Below are 17076 nucleotides of genomic sequence, written 5' to 3'. Positions count from 1 at the left end.
ACTCTACAATACTTTTTGTGACAAGTACTTTTAACGTATTTAAAGTACTTTTTTCGGTGTTTGCTACTCAGTACTCAAAATACTTTCCTTCTTCGTTAAGCACACTTCCAGATGTGTCCAGATTTTCAGGCCACTGGAACTTAACACTCTTTTCTCTTTCTTTTTTTCGGGAATTCGGGAATCTGTCATTTATCGTCCTGTACAATAAGCTGGTACCACGCTTGACCTTGTTGTCAATTGCCAACATTGTCAGACAACGCTTCCTATTCGTACTGCCAGGTGAATCCCCAGACGATTAGGTACAAGAGAATCCCGGCATTTATTTCCTTGGTCATCAAAGCAATAAACACGCGCCAGAGGTTGAAAGACCCGAGCTGACATGCACGAGGGATTACGAAGTTTTGGGTCAGAAAGTATCAACAAACTTTACTTGGGTTCACCAAAGTTCGTCAAACATTACTTGACACCTAGACGTTGCAAATGAAAGATATGCTTAAGCATGACACATGAAGTTTATTCCTTTCATTTGTACACTCTTAGAAATGAACTTCACCACATAGCACGCTCCTAGCCAACCATCATCCCGAATGACAACGTTGTCGCCCCTGATTTGCTGAAATGGGGACGTCCATGGGCTGTTGATGGTTTATTGGGAGACGAACAAACTTGTATTTTTTGTTTCAGTTCGCGTTCGAAATTACAGCACCCTTATCCATTGCTTCTTTTATATACTGCTTTATAATGTGAATGCGAAAGAAGCAATCTTTTGTGAGGAAGAAGTTTTTGGGAACGCCGACATTCCACTAGTAGTCAGGTTACCGAGGCTAAGATAGTGAACGTTCTCTGCCACTACAGAACAAATGGCCTCGCACGGACAGAAATTACGACGCAAACAAGGTATGTGGGATTTTCATCATCAGCTTACAGAAGAGAGAAACCTATCATTGTTCTCATAAATGTTCATTTCTTTTCTGACGGCGGTACTGTAACTTGTGTTCTTTAACTTTCGTTGTACGCTTGTTTAGACGGCTAAACTACGGTGACGAGACTTCTAGCAGCGGCAATAGCGGGAAGGCGGCATTGGGGAATGCCCGATATCGTGTTAGATGAAGTTACACCCCTGGCACATGAGCATGTTTGAACCCCTTTCCATTATTCTGCTCTACAGCTCAGGAGGGTCGCAACACCTTCCCGTTACGTGTCCCTTTGTTCAATGCAGATCAAACGTGACCGTGTATCAGGGGTCAGGTCACTTAAGCGAAGTGAGGTTAGGTTAGCTTAGAAGCCCTATTCTGGTCAGCCTACTTTGGTTAATTTAATTTAGGTTAAATTAGGTCAGCGAATCTCTGATATGGTGGCCGTCGGACTGTGCCAGCGATAATTCGTTGCCATAATTTATCGGCTTGGGACGGTTTCACCCACGCGGATTAACAACAACAACTTTATTTTCGACCATGGAGAGTGGGGAGTTTCATCGCCACAGGCGATACTCTACCCCATTGCTGGATGGAATGGGGGGAATAAAATAACGTGCCCCTTTACAATAACGATCGTTGTCCGATGGTGTCCAGAAATTTCAGAAGAGCTTTGAGCGCAGAGCGTTGCTGGGCTGGATTGGGCCAGGGACCAAGCAATTTCGATAGGGAGAAAGGGCAAGAGTCCAGCTGACGAAGAGACTCGGAGAGTGTGGTTCGGGAAGGTTCGTAGTGAGGGCAATGAAGAAGAATGTGCTCCAGATCCTCAAGGGCACCACAGTGGCAGCAGGTGGGAGAGTCAACACGCGGATTAACATTTGAACGTAGTTTTCGTAAACGTAATCCGGGATTTGAGCAAGCGTTTCGTTTCACCACCGCCGTTTTGAGAAGTCGCCCGCTAAATTTAACGGAGTTTCTTGATCGCCCGTGAACGGGCGATTAAAATCGGATTTCAACGTGGCGGCGATGTTACCGGGAGAAATGTAGAAAGGTGAATCACTCGCTGCATAACAGTAGGCTCGTCTGACGACACCTCGGGCTTGTGCCTACAAATATATAAAAGTTTCCTCCAGAAGTATGATTTTAGGGATGTAGTTCCGTATCGGGACCACTGGCTTTTTTTTAAAGAAAAACGAATAAAAACAAAAATCTAACGCTTTTACATGAAAGAGGAAGTAATTAGTAACGAAATTTAACAGGAATGTCCCTCGTATATTGCGTAAAACGTATAAAAATTAAATTTTATCGCCAGTTTCTTGATGGCGATCCGCCATCTTGGCTGAGGACCTTACTGACCTAACCCGAGGCACAGTATCGACGCCCGCACCGCCTAGTGCGTGCCTGGGGCAATCTGTAGAACCTAACTTAACCCAACCTCACTAAAGTGAGGTGATTTAGCCCATTTCGACGACCCTACCTTTCACAAGACGGCAAGTTTCGAATCCGTTAGGCTTAGCATTCCCGTGTTTCTCCTGCGCTAAAAGTGAATCAGATGGGGTTGTTTAAATGCATATAAAAAAACTTCTAGTCCACAGATTTTTGTAATTCTTACATTTTTAGATTCAGTATATGATCTTCTTCCACTTCTATGCAATATTTACTTTCCTAACCGTTTCAGTAATTTTTAAAAACGAGTGGTCCCGATACGGAACTACACCCGATTTTAGATCCGTGGGGGCGCCTGTAGAAACTTACATCCAATTTTTAGCCAAAAGCGGTGCATAACCGAAATAAGCACATTACTTGTGCATCCGATATATCTTGCTTCTTTCACATAAAGCTTATAACCGTTGTATCCGTTGCTTTAACACGCCGCACAACAAGGCTTTGCGCAATTAATAAACAACGGTGTAGCATGTCATTATGCACGGAGCGTTCATGTAACAACTATACGGCTGATTGCCGGGAACCAAAATTACCACTCGTTCGATTGAAGCTTCACTCGGCAATGACCTTGTGATAATTAGCATAGCTGTGCTGTAGAATATTGCACAGCAACAACGTGAGCCAGTTGACACCGTGTGGGCAGGCACTTCTGAACCATGGGGCACGAGCACCAGAGCACAGATAATTGCTAGCTTTGTAACACGTTGTAACGTCATCCCCCTGCACCAATCCTAAATCAAATCCCTCAAAATTTATGCAGCGAAAGACTGTGCCTCTGTTGGAGAGTGTAAGAGAACATCCCTCTCGAGAAGCCGAATACGCGCAGGGTGTATGGATGTGCCCTAACATTTGTTCATTAAATCAAGCGCATTAGTGATGTCAATGGGCCTCATAAAACGAATATTTTTTTGACTGCTTAGCAAACACACGCGCGACTCAGTCCTATACATCATAATCCCCGACACGCCTTTGGAAAGCGTTTGCTGCTAATTTGAAGTCCTCCTAGCTCTTCTGGCGTGGAACAGTTATTTATTATACATTTATACTACAGTGAAACCTCTTTAGGACCCTCCTTTCGAGCGTGTGCTGAAAGGAGGGTCTTCTTCCACGAGAGGTGTTGAAGTGAGTGAATTATAGGTTGCCGGAAAGAACACAGCCGTCCGCAATAGGGGCAGGGTTTTGTCCGCTAGGACAGGTGTTCGTAAAAGGAGGTTGCACTGTATTTTCTTATAATAGAGTAGCTTTCGAAGACGTTTGTTTACCATTACCTTGTCTCACTTTTGATCGAAAGCCCCTAATGAGACAGTTCGTTAATTTAAAATAAAGTACATGCACGCTTCGAGAGACTGTCGGCATTGCGGTATATCGCACCAGCTCGAAACGAGCGGTGTTGTTTGTACTTGGGTGCTTTACATTAATTTGCATATTTGACACCTGCGACGGTCGCACGGGTGGCAGCCGGTTCCTGGATGTGCTCGTTGGGTAACCATAGAGCTAACTACATTATCGTGCAGGTTGCGCGCGCGCGCGCCTGTAGGTTACCCGCGGCGGCTGAGGGAAAATGTGTCGCACGCTTTCTGATTGGAGAAGGATGCTGTGGTGACGGCTTAGTATAATGTTGGAATGTTGCCGCTAAATGGGAAAATGAGGTTTACGGAACTATTATCCAACGTACGTTTGTGTTCTTGGAACAGAGCTTTGCGATTTGCTGTGCGGGCTTTGTTTAGTGCGTCGTCAACTAAGTTAGATGGAAACTGACGACTGATGAAGGTTTGCATAACTTCAACTAGATTTCTGCCCAGGTCGTCGTCGCTGGAACAGACACGCCTGTACCGAAGTACCTGGCTGTTAGGGCACTTCGATACCGGCATATCTGTTCCAATTCCAGTCTGTTCCAGGAGATTTGTCCTTGGTCGTCGCTTCTTCAGTGGAGATCTGGGAATCCAGCGACGACCAAGGACAAAGCCCCTGGAAAACCCCCAAGATCAGCATCCGTCCCTCGGGGGGACTCCTCTTCCCCTATAACTCCTCCCGCCCTTTTATAAGCGGTTACCCACTACAATCCCCCTTAAAGGAGTACAGAGGGCCATCCAAAAAAATTTCAGATTAAGACATCTGATGAAAGTGTGTGTGTCATTATACCGAATAGCGCGAAAGGTTTTGATGTGTGCAATGTGTTTCCCAGAAAAAAAACTCACATAAACATAGCTCCGCGCCTTCACCCTTAACTCGCCACTCCAGCTATAACGAGGATGAGGAGGTATGATGGCACGTCACCGATGACGGCATAAGGAGACTCGTTCTGGTTTGCCGATCAGTGGGGGTCAGCGCATTGTTCCTTTGCCGCCGTAAACCTGTTTTGCCAGTTTTCCCGGAGAATTGGGGATACAAGGAGCGCCCGAAGCTTTACCGAGCAAGGAGAAAGGCTTTATCAGAACCCCGAACAGCCGAGTAGCAGACGACAGCGGAGTAGCAGACAACATTTTTCTAGGCCAATCAGCGAGCGAGTCCTTATAGCGTCAGCGCGCGGTTCCAGGCAGATCACAGGCTGGTACTGCTCTTCACCACCGTTGCGCACGGTCGCTTTTTGCGGCATATTTTAAATTCAGTTTCTGCGATAATTATGACTCTGTGGTGTAAATTACTTCGCATGGTGCATCTTACTGGCAAACTTAACAGTTTTATAAGAAGAAAACTGGGTGTTAAAAATGACTTCTGTGCTACTTTAATCTTGTGGAAGGCGACCCTGTAACCGAAACGTCGACCCCCCTGTATCATGTAAATAAAACTCGGTTCTCTCCCGTAATTATTTGTAATAAATTATTTCATAACTCTCCCTCAAGGCTTCCGAATCCCTTCTTTACCTTCTCTGCGCTTATATATTTACATGTCCATCCGAACCCCCCCTAAGTCATCAGCATATACAGGGTGTCCCACCGAACAAGGGCCAGGGGCCACACAAATGTGACCAACTGTACGAGCTTGGTAGTTGTGTGGTCTATCCAAAAATATTCTTTTCGTTGCCCCTTGTCAATAAATTAACGGTAGTTAATTTTGTATATTTGTAATTATCGGTTTTAGGTCTCGCATGTCAATGAGGAAGTCGTAGTACATGTCGAAAAAGACACACCTGAAGTGGTTCGAGGTCGCTATCGCTTGTGGTTTTGTTTTTTCCCGGGTTTAAAAGCTGGTTTCAGGCGCCGTGCGGACCGCATGCAGAACGCTGCCCACAATCCGGCACCCGCGCGCGACGATGCCAGTGCTCTGCGGCGTACATTGACCTTGCGATCAGCGCTTGGAGACCATCTTTTGGGCCATGTCACACAAGAGGAAGATTTTCACCTGTTTCACGCACACCAACCAGAGTGCACTGCAATCGTCGCGCGCGGGCGCCGAATTATGTGGAGCGCTGTGTGGTGCGCGCGACTTCTGAAACCAATTTTTAAAGCCGGGAAAAAACGAAACCACAACCACAATGCAACCTTCAGTTGCGTCTTTGTCGACATGTACTACAGCTTCCTCATTGACATCTGAGAGCAAAAACCGACAATTAAAAAAATTAGAAAATCAATTATCGCTAATTAAATGACAAGAGACGATAAAAATATTTTTGGATAGACCACACAACTGCCAAGCACGTACAGTTGGTTCCATCTGTGTAGAACACTCCGTTTTCCTTTAGCCCCTGGCCCTTTTTCGGCGGGACACCCTGTATACAGGGTGTCTCAGAAACCGTGTCATTGAATCCTAATAAAAAAAAACTACGCCACCCAGAATCATGCGGTCTTCGGCATTTGTTCTTACTAGGTTCTTGCCACCTCCTGGGGGCCTAATCGCTTCATCGTCGTTACGGTCGTTACAAGCTAACGTGTGGCGGGAAATTTAAAAAGGCGGGCGGGAAATTCAAAAAGGTGGGCACGTGATAAAACACGTGCACGGCGCTCTTCGCGCGATACGTGAAGGCCATGGTATACGTCACGCGCAATGTGTCACGTGCCCACCCTTTTGAATTTCCCGCCACTCGTTAGCTTGTAACGACAGTAACGACGATGAAGCGATTAAGCCCCTGATGTGCATGTCATGTAACTTATGTTTAATTATGCAAATTTTTGCGAAGTGAACTCGGAAATTTGCCAAGTAAAGGACACTTTTTTACCCCACCAACATGAAGAGCGTGCACAATTGACTCGAATTCATGATAATTGACAGTGATATTCAGGATCTATCCTATCGGGGGAAAATAGCTGAACATCATGCTTCTCGGGGCACTTCAGTATAACGCGCGTGGACTTTGTGAGCGCAAGCGCTGTCAGTCCGACAAAAGGAGGTTGGAAACCCAGCCCACAGAGTGGTAGTAGAAAAAGTGGCAGTTCCTGAAATTGGAGGAGGGAAGGTATGGTCCCAGCCGAAGCCGGACGCGATAAGCAATGTCTGTGTTATCTCTTTCTACCATGCCGGTGTGGGCTGGGTTTCCAACCTCCTTTCGTCGGACTGACAATGATTTCCCTGAAAAATTCGTTGCGCGCTATACTCTGCGAGCTTCGTAGAGCATGATTTTCGGCAATTTTTTCCGATCCGATAGCTCCTCAATCTTCCTGTCAATTACCAGTGATTTGAGTAAATCCGGCACGCTCTTCACATTGGTGGGTAAAACATTGACCTTTACTTGGCATATTTTCGAGTTGAGTTCGCAAACATTTACACAATTAAACTTAGGTTACATGACAATGCACATCAGGAGGTGGCAAAAATCTAGTAAGAACAAATGCCGTTGACCGCATGATTCTATATGGCGTAGTTTTTAAATTAAAATTCAATGACACGTTCTCTGGGACACCCTGTATATAATTTTATATTCATTTATTTTTTATAACGTGGGTTACGGAGTGAAGAAGATCAGGTTGTTGATGGATGGTTTCAGCATCTTCCGATTGCGTTCAGACGCGCTTTCCGTTTTCGTTCAGGGATCGCTTAGTGTTCTATCTGGCCACATCCGGTTACGATCAGACAAATGGCTTCTTTGTTCCGGCTAAGCTTCTCGATCAGAAGACTCCCCCCCTCCCTTCCCCCATCCCCATACAGTCCCGGGATAGTACGGGAATAGATCCTGATACCCCATTCCCGAATAATTCCTGGTCGTCATTCCTGCCGAATCTTGGGCTCCGTCCCTATAGGGCTGTTGCGCTAAAGTTTGAGGAGGGCGACTGGAGCGCCACTCTGACCCCTACCGTCGGAATGCTACGACACACGGCCGCTCTCACCCCGTATGCATAACTGGTAGCAACGGGTAGGACGCGTCAAAGAGTGCGCCGTTCTCTTTTTTTTTTTTTTTTCGAAATCGAACTTTACATGAATGGAATCGAACTTTACTAAAAATCGCAAACTGCTGTTGTGTCGTACGCATAGCAGCAAGAAGATGGCGACGGCAAAAACTTGCCCGCCCAAGAAAAGTCCCCGGAAAAGATGTCCCCGAAAGAAATGTCCCCGACTTTTCTGCGTTTCATATTAAAAGTCGAATGTGCAGCCGATTATTCGGAGAATTGTCGCTGTGCGACAGTAAGATCTCGAGTCTAGGGGCGACGAAAACAGACACACACAGACAGAGCTTGGAGACATCTGTATGTGTCAGTTTTCGTCGTCCCTAGTCTCCGGGTCTTACTGTCATGAATTACACACACCAGCTCACTTGTTTTTATCAGTTCCTTCACTGGGTCGTCCGTCACCAGAAACTCCATATATACATATACAAGAAAAAAATATAGCCGGAGCTCTTTGGAGCTCTTACAAACATATACGCATACAATTTATAGCCTCGTGTATATGTGCACAACCTTCGTTTCCGTACGCATTAAGAAAAAGTTAGGCGTCTGTTTGAACGAGGCGGACATATATAGCTGATTCCAAATCTAAATAGTCGAGAAGTTCGCTCAGAGGTCCCATGAAAGAGCAACTATTTGGGTGTTGAACCACGAAACAGTTTGTGTTTCTTTTAGAGGTCCCGTTAATATTGTTCAACTATCTTCAATTATAACGGCGAGCGTTTTGTTAAGTCCCCGTTGAATTCGATGAGCACCCTGCGAATTAACCTTTGCCACGTTCTTGTTAAACCTGATTTTTCTCAGAGTGAAATTTATGCTTTGGCACCCTCAGTGCACCAGAGAGGCACACTAAACACCCTAACATACAGCGTCATTCGCGACATACACGCGTTCTGCATATGTACATCGTGCAGCCCGTTGTACACATGTTTCAGCGACTTTTTTAGAAAGAATTTGTCGATCCTTCGGACTTTTTTCTATCCGGAAAACAGACGATAAACGATAACGCCACACCAAGTTAGCCAGCGTAGACTGAGTGTCGTCTGCTAGGGAGCGGCCGTGTATTGAAAAGATCGCCACTAGCGGCGCCGACACACAAGGTTTGCTGCGCCACCTGGCCCAGCGCAACAGGCCTATTCAGGTCTGACCGGAGAAACCTGAGTGGTGGTGCATTCAGGATTTTTTTCTACGGGTCTAAGCGCGTGACTTTTTGTACCCTGCCTCACTGGCGGCGGCGGGGGCTGTGATGTCAGCTGCATCAGTCTTGGTAGCTGCAGTGAACCACTTTCTCTGCTTCCATTGCTCTCTTCGATCTGAAACTTTCAATGCTGGTTCACATCAGTCGAAATAACCGTCCTTTAGGCTTATCTTGGATAACCTGGGATTAACCACAGGAACCCATTTCACAGCAGAATCGCTAATTGTTAATAAGCAATTCTAGCCAAAATGTCCGCTCCGTAGATGAATTTAACAGATTTTGCTAAAGGAAAGTGTTAGATGAATATTAACAGATTTTGCTAAAAGAAAGTTTTATGACAAGTGTGTTTTTTTTTTCTTCTTCTTTTTTCAGTGTCTCGTCCAGTGCGACAATGGACTGGTCTTGAGAGTCTGGCGCTGCTCAACCAAGTTCAAATTATTCTGGCTGAAGAAGGTAATGTATGTGATCGAGAACATGCAAAGCTCAAAATACGGACTTTGACGTAGCATGCTGCAGCTTAAGTGGATTGACTGAATGGTATCTAGATTCAATCAGAATGAATGGTATTCTAAAGGTTGTCCCGGTATTGTGGCATATCTCCCAGGAAACGCTCCCTCTGGCCCCGGTAAATCTTGATATTGTGAGCAATGAAGACGGACGCCATAATTTCCATGTCACGAGTGTTGCACCAGTATTGAGAGGCACGTGTAGGAATTAAGATGTAATGAATATGACCAGTAAAAGTAACATCCGATGAACTAATGCAGCATACGGATGAGACATATTAAACTGAATTAAGCATTACTAATAAGAATTATATATCTATATATGATAGGGAAAAATCTTGCCGGAGCTCTTTGGCTGCACGTAGCATAGGTTTGTAAGTCAAACGTCGCCATGCCAGTACTGGACAGCTGTTTCGGCCTTCTTGAGCCTCATCAGCAGTACGGAGGCAGGCAACGTTTGAGTGGATGGCGTCAGAAGGTCACGTGGCGCCTCCCGTCAGGGTGTCCTAAGACACCTCTGAAAGCCCAGTGCAAAGCCAGTCAAGTGTATAAGGGGGGAAAAGTTAGCAGGAGCTCTTTGGCTGCACGTATGGCATATGTATTGCAAGTCAAACGTCGCCATGCCAGTACTGGACAGCTGTTTCGGCCTTCTTGAGCCTCATCAGCAATGAGGCAGGCAACGCTTGAGTGGATGACGTCAGAAGGTCACGTGGCACGTGATGCCTCCCATTTTGGTGTACTAAGACACCTCTGAAAGCCCAGTGCAAAGCCAGTCAAGTGTATAAGGGGGCAAAAGAATTAGCAGGAGCTCTTTGGTTGCACGTATAGGATATGTTTGTAAGTCAAACGTCGCCATGCCAGTACTGGACAGCTGTTTCGGCCTTCTTGAGCCTCATCAGCAATGAGGCAGGCAACGCTTGAGTGGATGGCGTCAGAAGGTCACGTGGCACGTGATGCCTCCCATTTTGGTGTACTAAGACACCTCTGAAAGCCCAGTGCAAAGCCAGTCAAGTGTATAAGGGGGCAAAAGAATTAGCAGGAGCTCTTTGGTTGCACGTATAGGATATGTTTGTAAGTCAAACGTCGCCATGCCAGTACTGGACAGCTGTTTCGGCCTTCTTGGGCCTCATCAGCAGTACGCAGGCAGGCAACGTTTGAGTGGATGGCGTCAGAAGGTCACGTGGCACGTGATGCCTCCCGTCAGGGTGTCCTAAGACACCGCTGAAAGCCCAGTGCAAAGCCAGTCAAGTGTATAAGGGGAAAAAAATTAGCAGGAGCTCTTTGGCTGCACGTATGGCATTTGTTTGCAAGTCAAACGTCGCCATGCCAGTACTGGACAGCTGTTTCGGCCTTCTTGAGCTTCATCAGCAGTACGGAGGCAGGCAACGTTTGAGTGGATGGCGTCAGAAGGTCACGTGGCGCCTCCCGTCAGGGTGTCCTAAGACACCTCTGAAAGCCCAGTGCAAAGCCAGTCAAGTGTATAAGGGGGGAAAAGTTAGCAGGAGCTCTTTGGCTGCACGTATGGCATATGTATTGCAAGTCAAACGTCGCCATGCCAGTACTGGACAGCTGTTTCGGCCTTCTTGAGCCTCATCAGCAGTACGGAGGCAGGCAACGTTTGAGTGGATGGCGTCAGAAGGTCACGTGGCGCCTCCCGTCAGGGTGTCCTAAGACACCTCTGAAAGCCCAGTGCAAAGCCAGTCAAGTGTATAAGGGGGGAAAAGTTAGCAGGAGCTCTTTGGCTGCACGTATGGCATATGTATTGCAAGTCAAACGTCGCCATGCCAGTACTGGACAGCTGTTTCGGCCTTCTTGAGCCTCATCAGCAATGAGGCAGGCAACGCTTGAGTGGATGGCGTCAGAAGGTCACGTGGCACGTGATGCCTCCCATTTTGGTGTACTAAGACACCTCTGAAAGCCCAGTGCAAAGCCAGTCAAGTGTATAAGGGGGCAAAAGAATTAGCAGGAGCTCTTTGGTTGCACGTATAGGATATGTTTGTAAGTCAAACGTCGCCATGCCAGTACTGGACAGCTGTTTCGGCCTTCTTGAGCCTCATCAGCAATGAGGCAGGCAACGCTTGAGTGGATGGCGTCAGAAGGTCACGTGGCACGTGATGCCTCCCATTTTGGTGTACTAAGACACCTCTGAAAGCCCAGTGCAAAGCCAGTCAAGTGTATAAGGGGGCAAAAGAATTAGCAGGAGCTCTTTGGTTGCACGTATAGGATATGTTTGTAAGTCAAACGTCGCCATGCCAGTACTGGACAGCTGTTTCGGCCTTCTTGGGCCTCATCAGCAGTACGCAGGCAGGCAACGTTTGAGTGGATGGCGTCAGAAGGTCACGTGGCACGTGATGCCTCCCGTCAGGGTGTCCTAAGACACCGCTGAAAGCCCAGTGCAAAGCCAGTCAAGTGTATAAGGGGAAAAAAATTAGCAGGAGCTCTTTGGCTGCACGTATGGCATTTGTTTGCAAGTCAAACGTCGCCATGCCAGTACTGGACAGCTGTTTCGGCCTTCTTGAGCTTCATCAGCAGTACGGAGGCAGGCAACGTTTGAGTGGATGGCGTCAGAAGGTCACGTGGCACGTGATGCCTCCCGTCAGGGTGTCCTAAGACACCGCTGAAAGCCCAGTGCAAAGCCAGTCAAGTGTATAAGGGGAAAAAAATTAGCAGGAGCTCTTTGGCTGCACGTATGGCATTTGTTTGCAAGTCAAACGTCGCCATGCCAGTACTGGACAGCTGTTTCGGCCTTCTTGAGCTTCATCAGCAGTACGGAGGCAGGCAACGTTTGAGTGGATGGCGTCAGAAGGTCACGTGGCACGTGATGCCTCCCGTCAGGGTGTCCTAAGACACCTCTGAAAGCCCAGTGCAAAGCCAGTCATGTGTATAAGCGGGAAAAAATTAGCAGGAGCTCTTTGGCTGCACGTATGGCATATGTTCGTAAGTCAAACGTCGTCATGCCAGTACTGGACAGCTGTTTCGGCCTTCTTGGGCCTCATCAGCAGTACGCAGGCAAGCAACGTTTGAGTGGATGGCGTCAGAAGGTCACGTGGCACGTGACGCCTCCCGTCAGGGTGTCCTAAGACACCTCTGAAAGCCCAGTGCAAAGCCAGTCATGTGTATAAGCGGGAAAAAATTAGCAGGAGCTCTTTGGCTGCACGTATGGCATATGTTCGTAAGTCAAACGTCGTCATGCCAGTACTGGACAGCTGTTTCGGCCTTCTTGGGCCTCATCAGCAGTACGCAGGCAAGCAACGTTTGAGTGGATGGCGTCAGAAGGTCACGTGGCACGTGATGCCTCCCGTCAGGGTGTCCTAAGACACCTCTGAAAGCCCAGTGCAAAGCCAGTCATGTGTATAAGCGGGAAAAAATTAACAGGAGCTCTTTGGCTGCACGTATGGCATATGTTCGTAAGTCAAACGTCGTCATGCCAGTACTGGACAGCTGTTTCGGCCTTCTTGGGCCTCATCAGCAGTACGCAGGCAAGCAACGTTTGAGTGGATGGCGTCAGAAGGTCACGTGGCACGTGACGCCTCCCGTCAGGGTGTCCTAAGACACCTCTGAAAGCCCAGTGCAAAGCCAGTCAAGTGTATAAGGGGGGAAAAGTTAGCAAGAGCTCTTTGGCTGCACGTATGGCATATGTATTGTAAGTCAAACGTCGCCATGCCAGTACTGGACAGCTGTTTCGGCCTTCTTGAGCCTCATCAGCAGTACGAAGGCAGGCAACGTTTGAGTGGATGGCGTCAGAAGGTCACGTGGCACGTGATGCCTCCCGTCAGGGTGTCCTAAGACACCTCTGAAAGCCCAGTGCAAAGCCAGTCAAGTGTATAAGCGGGAAAAAATTAACAGGAGCTCTTTGGCTGCACGTATGGCATATGTTCGTAAGTCAAACGTCGTCATGCCAGTACTGGACAGCTGTTTCGGCCTTCTTGGGCCTCATCAGCAGTACGCAGGCAGGCAACGTTTGAGTGGATGGCGTCAGAAGGTCACGTGGCACGTGATGCTTCCCGTCAGGGTGTGCTAAGACACCTCTGAAAGCCCAGTGCAAAGCCAGTCAAGTGTATAAGGGGAAAAAATTAGTAGGAACTCTTTGGCTGCACGTATTGCGCATGTTTGGAAGTCAAACATCGCCATGCCAGTACTGGACGGCTGTTTCGGCCTTCTTGAGCCTCATCAGCAGTACGCGGGCAGGCAACGTTTGAGTGGATGGCGTCAGAAGGTCACGTGGCACGTGATGCCTCCCGTCACGGTGTCCTAACACATCTGAAAGCCCAGTAAAGTGTATAAGGGCAAAAAAAATTAGCAGGAGCTCTTTGGTTGCACGTATAGCATATGTTTGTAAGTCAAACGTCGCCATGCCAGTACTGGACACAGCTGTTTCGGCCTACTTGGGCCTTATCAGCAGTACGCAGGCAGGCAATGTTTGAGTGGATGGCGTCAGAAGGTCACTTGGCACGCGATGCCTCCCGTCAGGGTGTCCTAAGACACCTCTGAGTGCCCAGTGCAAGGCCAGTAAAGGACATAACGGGATTTTTTCCTTATTAATATATAATTTTCCCCTTTTACACTTGACTGGCTTTGCACTGGGCCTAATTTTTATAACTTTTAAGTTTGAACCCCTTCTTTGTTACTTCCACTACTTTCATCTTCTGTCTCCGATTTATCTCAATGTTCACTGTAATTACGTAGCTGCCCGACCCAACTTCAACTTCCCAAGATATACATATGTCGTGACGACGACGAAGACTCAAAGCGGCTAGCCTCATCGCTACCGCGCGCGCCAACCGCTCGGCAATTCGTAGTTGACCTTCTTCCAGTTAACAGCCGAGAGTCGGTCGCACTGAGCAGTAATAAACGACTCCCCCTTCTTACGAGTGGCTAGGCCCCATTCTTCTCCCTCATATATATTGTTTGCCATCCGTTCAAACGTTGCCTGTCTGCGTACTGCTGACGATGACCCAATAATGCCGGAACTGCTGTCCAGTACTGGCATGGCGACCGTTTGACTTACACATATTACCATATATACCTTCTGGAAACTTTTGCCACCATCGAGGAAAGCTTCGGAACATTTTTAATTGGGGATATTTGTTTTTTTCCAATTGGACTTCGAAAATTGCCGAGGGAACCTCACTTTTTTTACAGAAACATGAAGTCCTCCACCGATAACCACGGACCCAACCAAAACTATGCACAGTATCGCAACGGAAATAGTGTAAAAAAATCAGTAAAAATTCGGCTTTAGCCCCGCCTGCTCAGTTGTCGCAAAGAAAAGCGCAAGGTACGTGCGGGGAGAGGAGGAAGTCTTCTCGCCTCTTGTTTTACCTTTCTTTTCCCCGATTTGACTTTGATGTTGGCGACAACAGACTTCTCAAGAAACAAAAACAAAAGAACCGTCTTATCACAAAGAAGCCAAGACAAATGAAGACGATCATCGGCGAAAATCAAGCAGGCGGGGCTATAGCCTAGTTTTTACCGATTTTTTAGTGAATCTCCCTTCATCTCCGTCTCAGACTCACTGATTCGTCTCCCAATGTAATAAACTAGTGTTTGTAACTTCCCTCAAATCTCTTTCCGCGTCTTTTTTGCAACTTCTGTAAAACTTCGTGGCCGTTTGATAATCTTTTTACCTCCATGAGTATCTATATATATATGGAACGATGCGACAGCACCAGAGGACACGTGTTTCGCCGTGTTTGCGGCTCGTCAGCTCTGGGTAGCTTCGCATCGTTCGGAATTGGCAAACCAGGGGTCACTCAGCGAGCGATATACACCTGGGAGGGTGACTGAGCACTCCTCAATGCCACAGTGCAAGCCAGTGAATTATAATGCAAAGTGAATGCAAGTGAACTATAAAGGAAAAAAAGCTTTTTCTCCTGCATTATATATACAGGGTGTCTCAGATAAATCGCCGGGCTGAATAATTCGGGAACGGCGCCATCTATCGGGAAACTTTCTTTTTTGTTACCATCTTTGAGATATCGTCCACCAGCCATGCAGTGTGAAATTGATGTGCGCACTTTCATTAATTAGCTAAAAATAAAAATCAATTACCCGGAAAGGACAGCTTTCAGAGTACGGGTCCGACGGTACCGCGACATCTACTACACCATTGGGGATACATACCCCTCAGAGAAAAAAAAAATCATCGGGCCTAGCCATTTTCGCGAGTAATTAATTAGTTTCGGTTTGCATATTTTCCTCGCGTAGGACCGCAAACACAAGTTCTTTCACATTGCTATCCGCCTCGGAATTACGTGTTCTTCCGCATGTTTGGCAGCAGGGACTGCTGATAGAAAAGGTAACAGCCGCAGAACCGGCTTTGCCAACCTTCCTTCCTGTTTATCTGATTGATGTACAGTCCGCTCTATGGGGCTGTCGTGTAGTCGATCTGTGCTTATCGCCAAACGTGCTTTTATCGCCAAAACAAAGAATGTACGCACGAAACAAAGAAGCAAAACAAAGGAGTGAAGCGGGGATTCTGTTGTTGTCCTGAGCTTTCGTAACATGAAATAACAAGCCTTCTGACCACTTGACCTTCTATTCACTTTCAATCTCGAAGCAGGAGAAATTATGCGTATCATGCCATTTCCCCACTTGGTTTCGCTTCTGTAATGCCATATTCTCTGAATTTCCATAGGCGACCGTTGGACGATGAATCGACGGTGGTGTGACAGTGCAGAGAGCGATATGCTCCTTATGCACCGCCACGATGTGTTCTTGTGCTTGCAACCGCAATGAAGATTCGTTCTTTACTTATAATGAACGCAACCTCCTATGTTCAAACTACAAAATTAGGAAAACACAAATTTGATTTATTGCGGCACAGAAATCACAGGACGTGAAAAAATTTGGAACCCGAGAAAAGGACAGAGGAGGGACGACACGACACGTTCTCGAACACAGCAAACCCTTTAATAACAGCAACACCTACGTACCCAACAAGGCGAGGGAGCAACCGACGCCACACTTACACAATTTCCCCTCGTGACAATCTCTTTGTACTCCTTTAACAGTCTGGCCACAGGGTCCCGAACTGCGTTCGGCCGTCGAAAAGTCCTGCTGTCACTTTGGTTTTGAAAGTATTGGTTGCCAAGTGAGCCGTTTGCAGAAAGCTGGTTACGGCTATTGCCTATATCGGAAGTTGTTTGATTTTGCTAATGGTTTCGCTCGTTCACCTGTTTCTCAGAAAGAAAAAATTGCCGCGTCTTTGTATCCCGTACTATCATTCCGTATCACACAACATTTTAGCTGCCGCACGTAGATTTAACATTCAGGTTGTTTTCTCAAATGTATGTCGTCTCTCAAAACTTGCCCCTTTCCTCTCACAGAACTCCGGCTGTAGTATTTCTCACAAAAATGCTTTCGTGACCTGTGCAAAAAATGTGGTGTATTGTGTACCGCTTGGTTGTGGGTTTTGCTATGTAGGTCAGACTGGACGGTGTCTAAACACTCGGCTCAGCGAACACAAGAGAAATGCGGAGTCGTTGTCTGGGAATTCCGAACTTGTCGCCCATCTTAGACTTTGTAATAATTGTTCCCCGGCCTTCGACGAGACAAGTGTCCTAGATTCTGTTCGGGACTCTGTGGCCAGACTGTTAAAGGAGTACAAAGAGATTGTCACGAGGGGAAATTGTGTAAGTGTGGCGTCGGTTGCTCCCTCGCCACCAATTCGGAAGTTGTTGGGTAGAAATCTT

The 17076-nt window shown here is 47.1% G+C and overlaps 1 long non-coding RNA gene across 1 annotated transcript in view; it reads left to right on the top strand.

Moving 5' to 3' along the window:
• Positions 1–718: 718 nt before the first annotated feature.
• The window catches only part of LOC135399603 (uncharacterized), a 35196-nt gene continuing 18838 nt past the window's right edge, over positions 719–17076 (top strand). The window contains exons 1-2 of the long non-coding RNA XR_010424361.1: positions 719–897; positions 9249–9329. This is a non-coding gene — a long non-coding RNA (uncharacterized LOC135399603). The remainder of the gene's footprint in view (positions 898–9248; positions 9330–17076) is intronic.

The sequence above is a fragment of the Ornithodoros turicata genome, chromosome 7 (genome assembly GCF_037126465.1).
Source record: "Ornithodoros turicata isolate Travis chromosome 7, ASM3712646v1, whole genome shotgun sequence".
In the NCBI taxonomy this organism is placed as follows: Eukaryota; Metazoa; Arthropoda; class Arachnida; order Ixodida; family Argasidae; genus Ornithodoros; species Ornithodoros turicata.
This window is presented reverse-complemented; position numbering and strand designations above follow the sequence as displayed.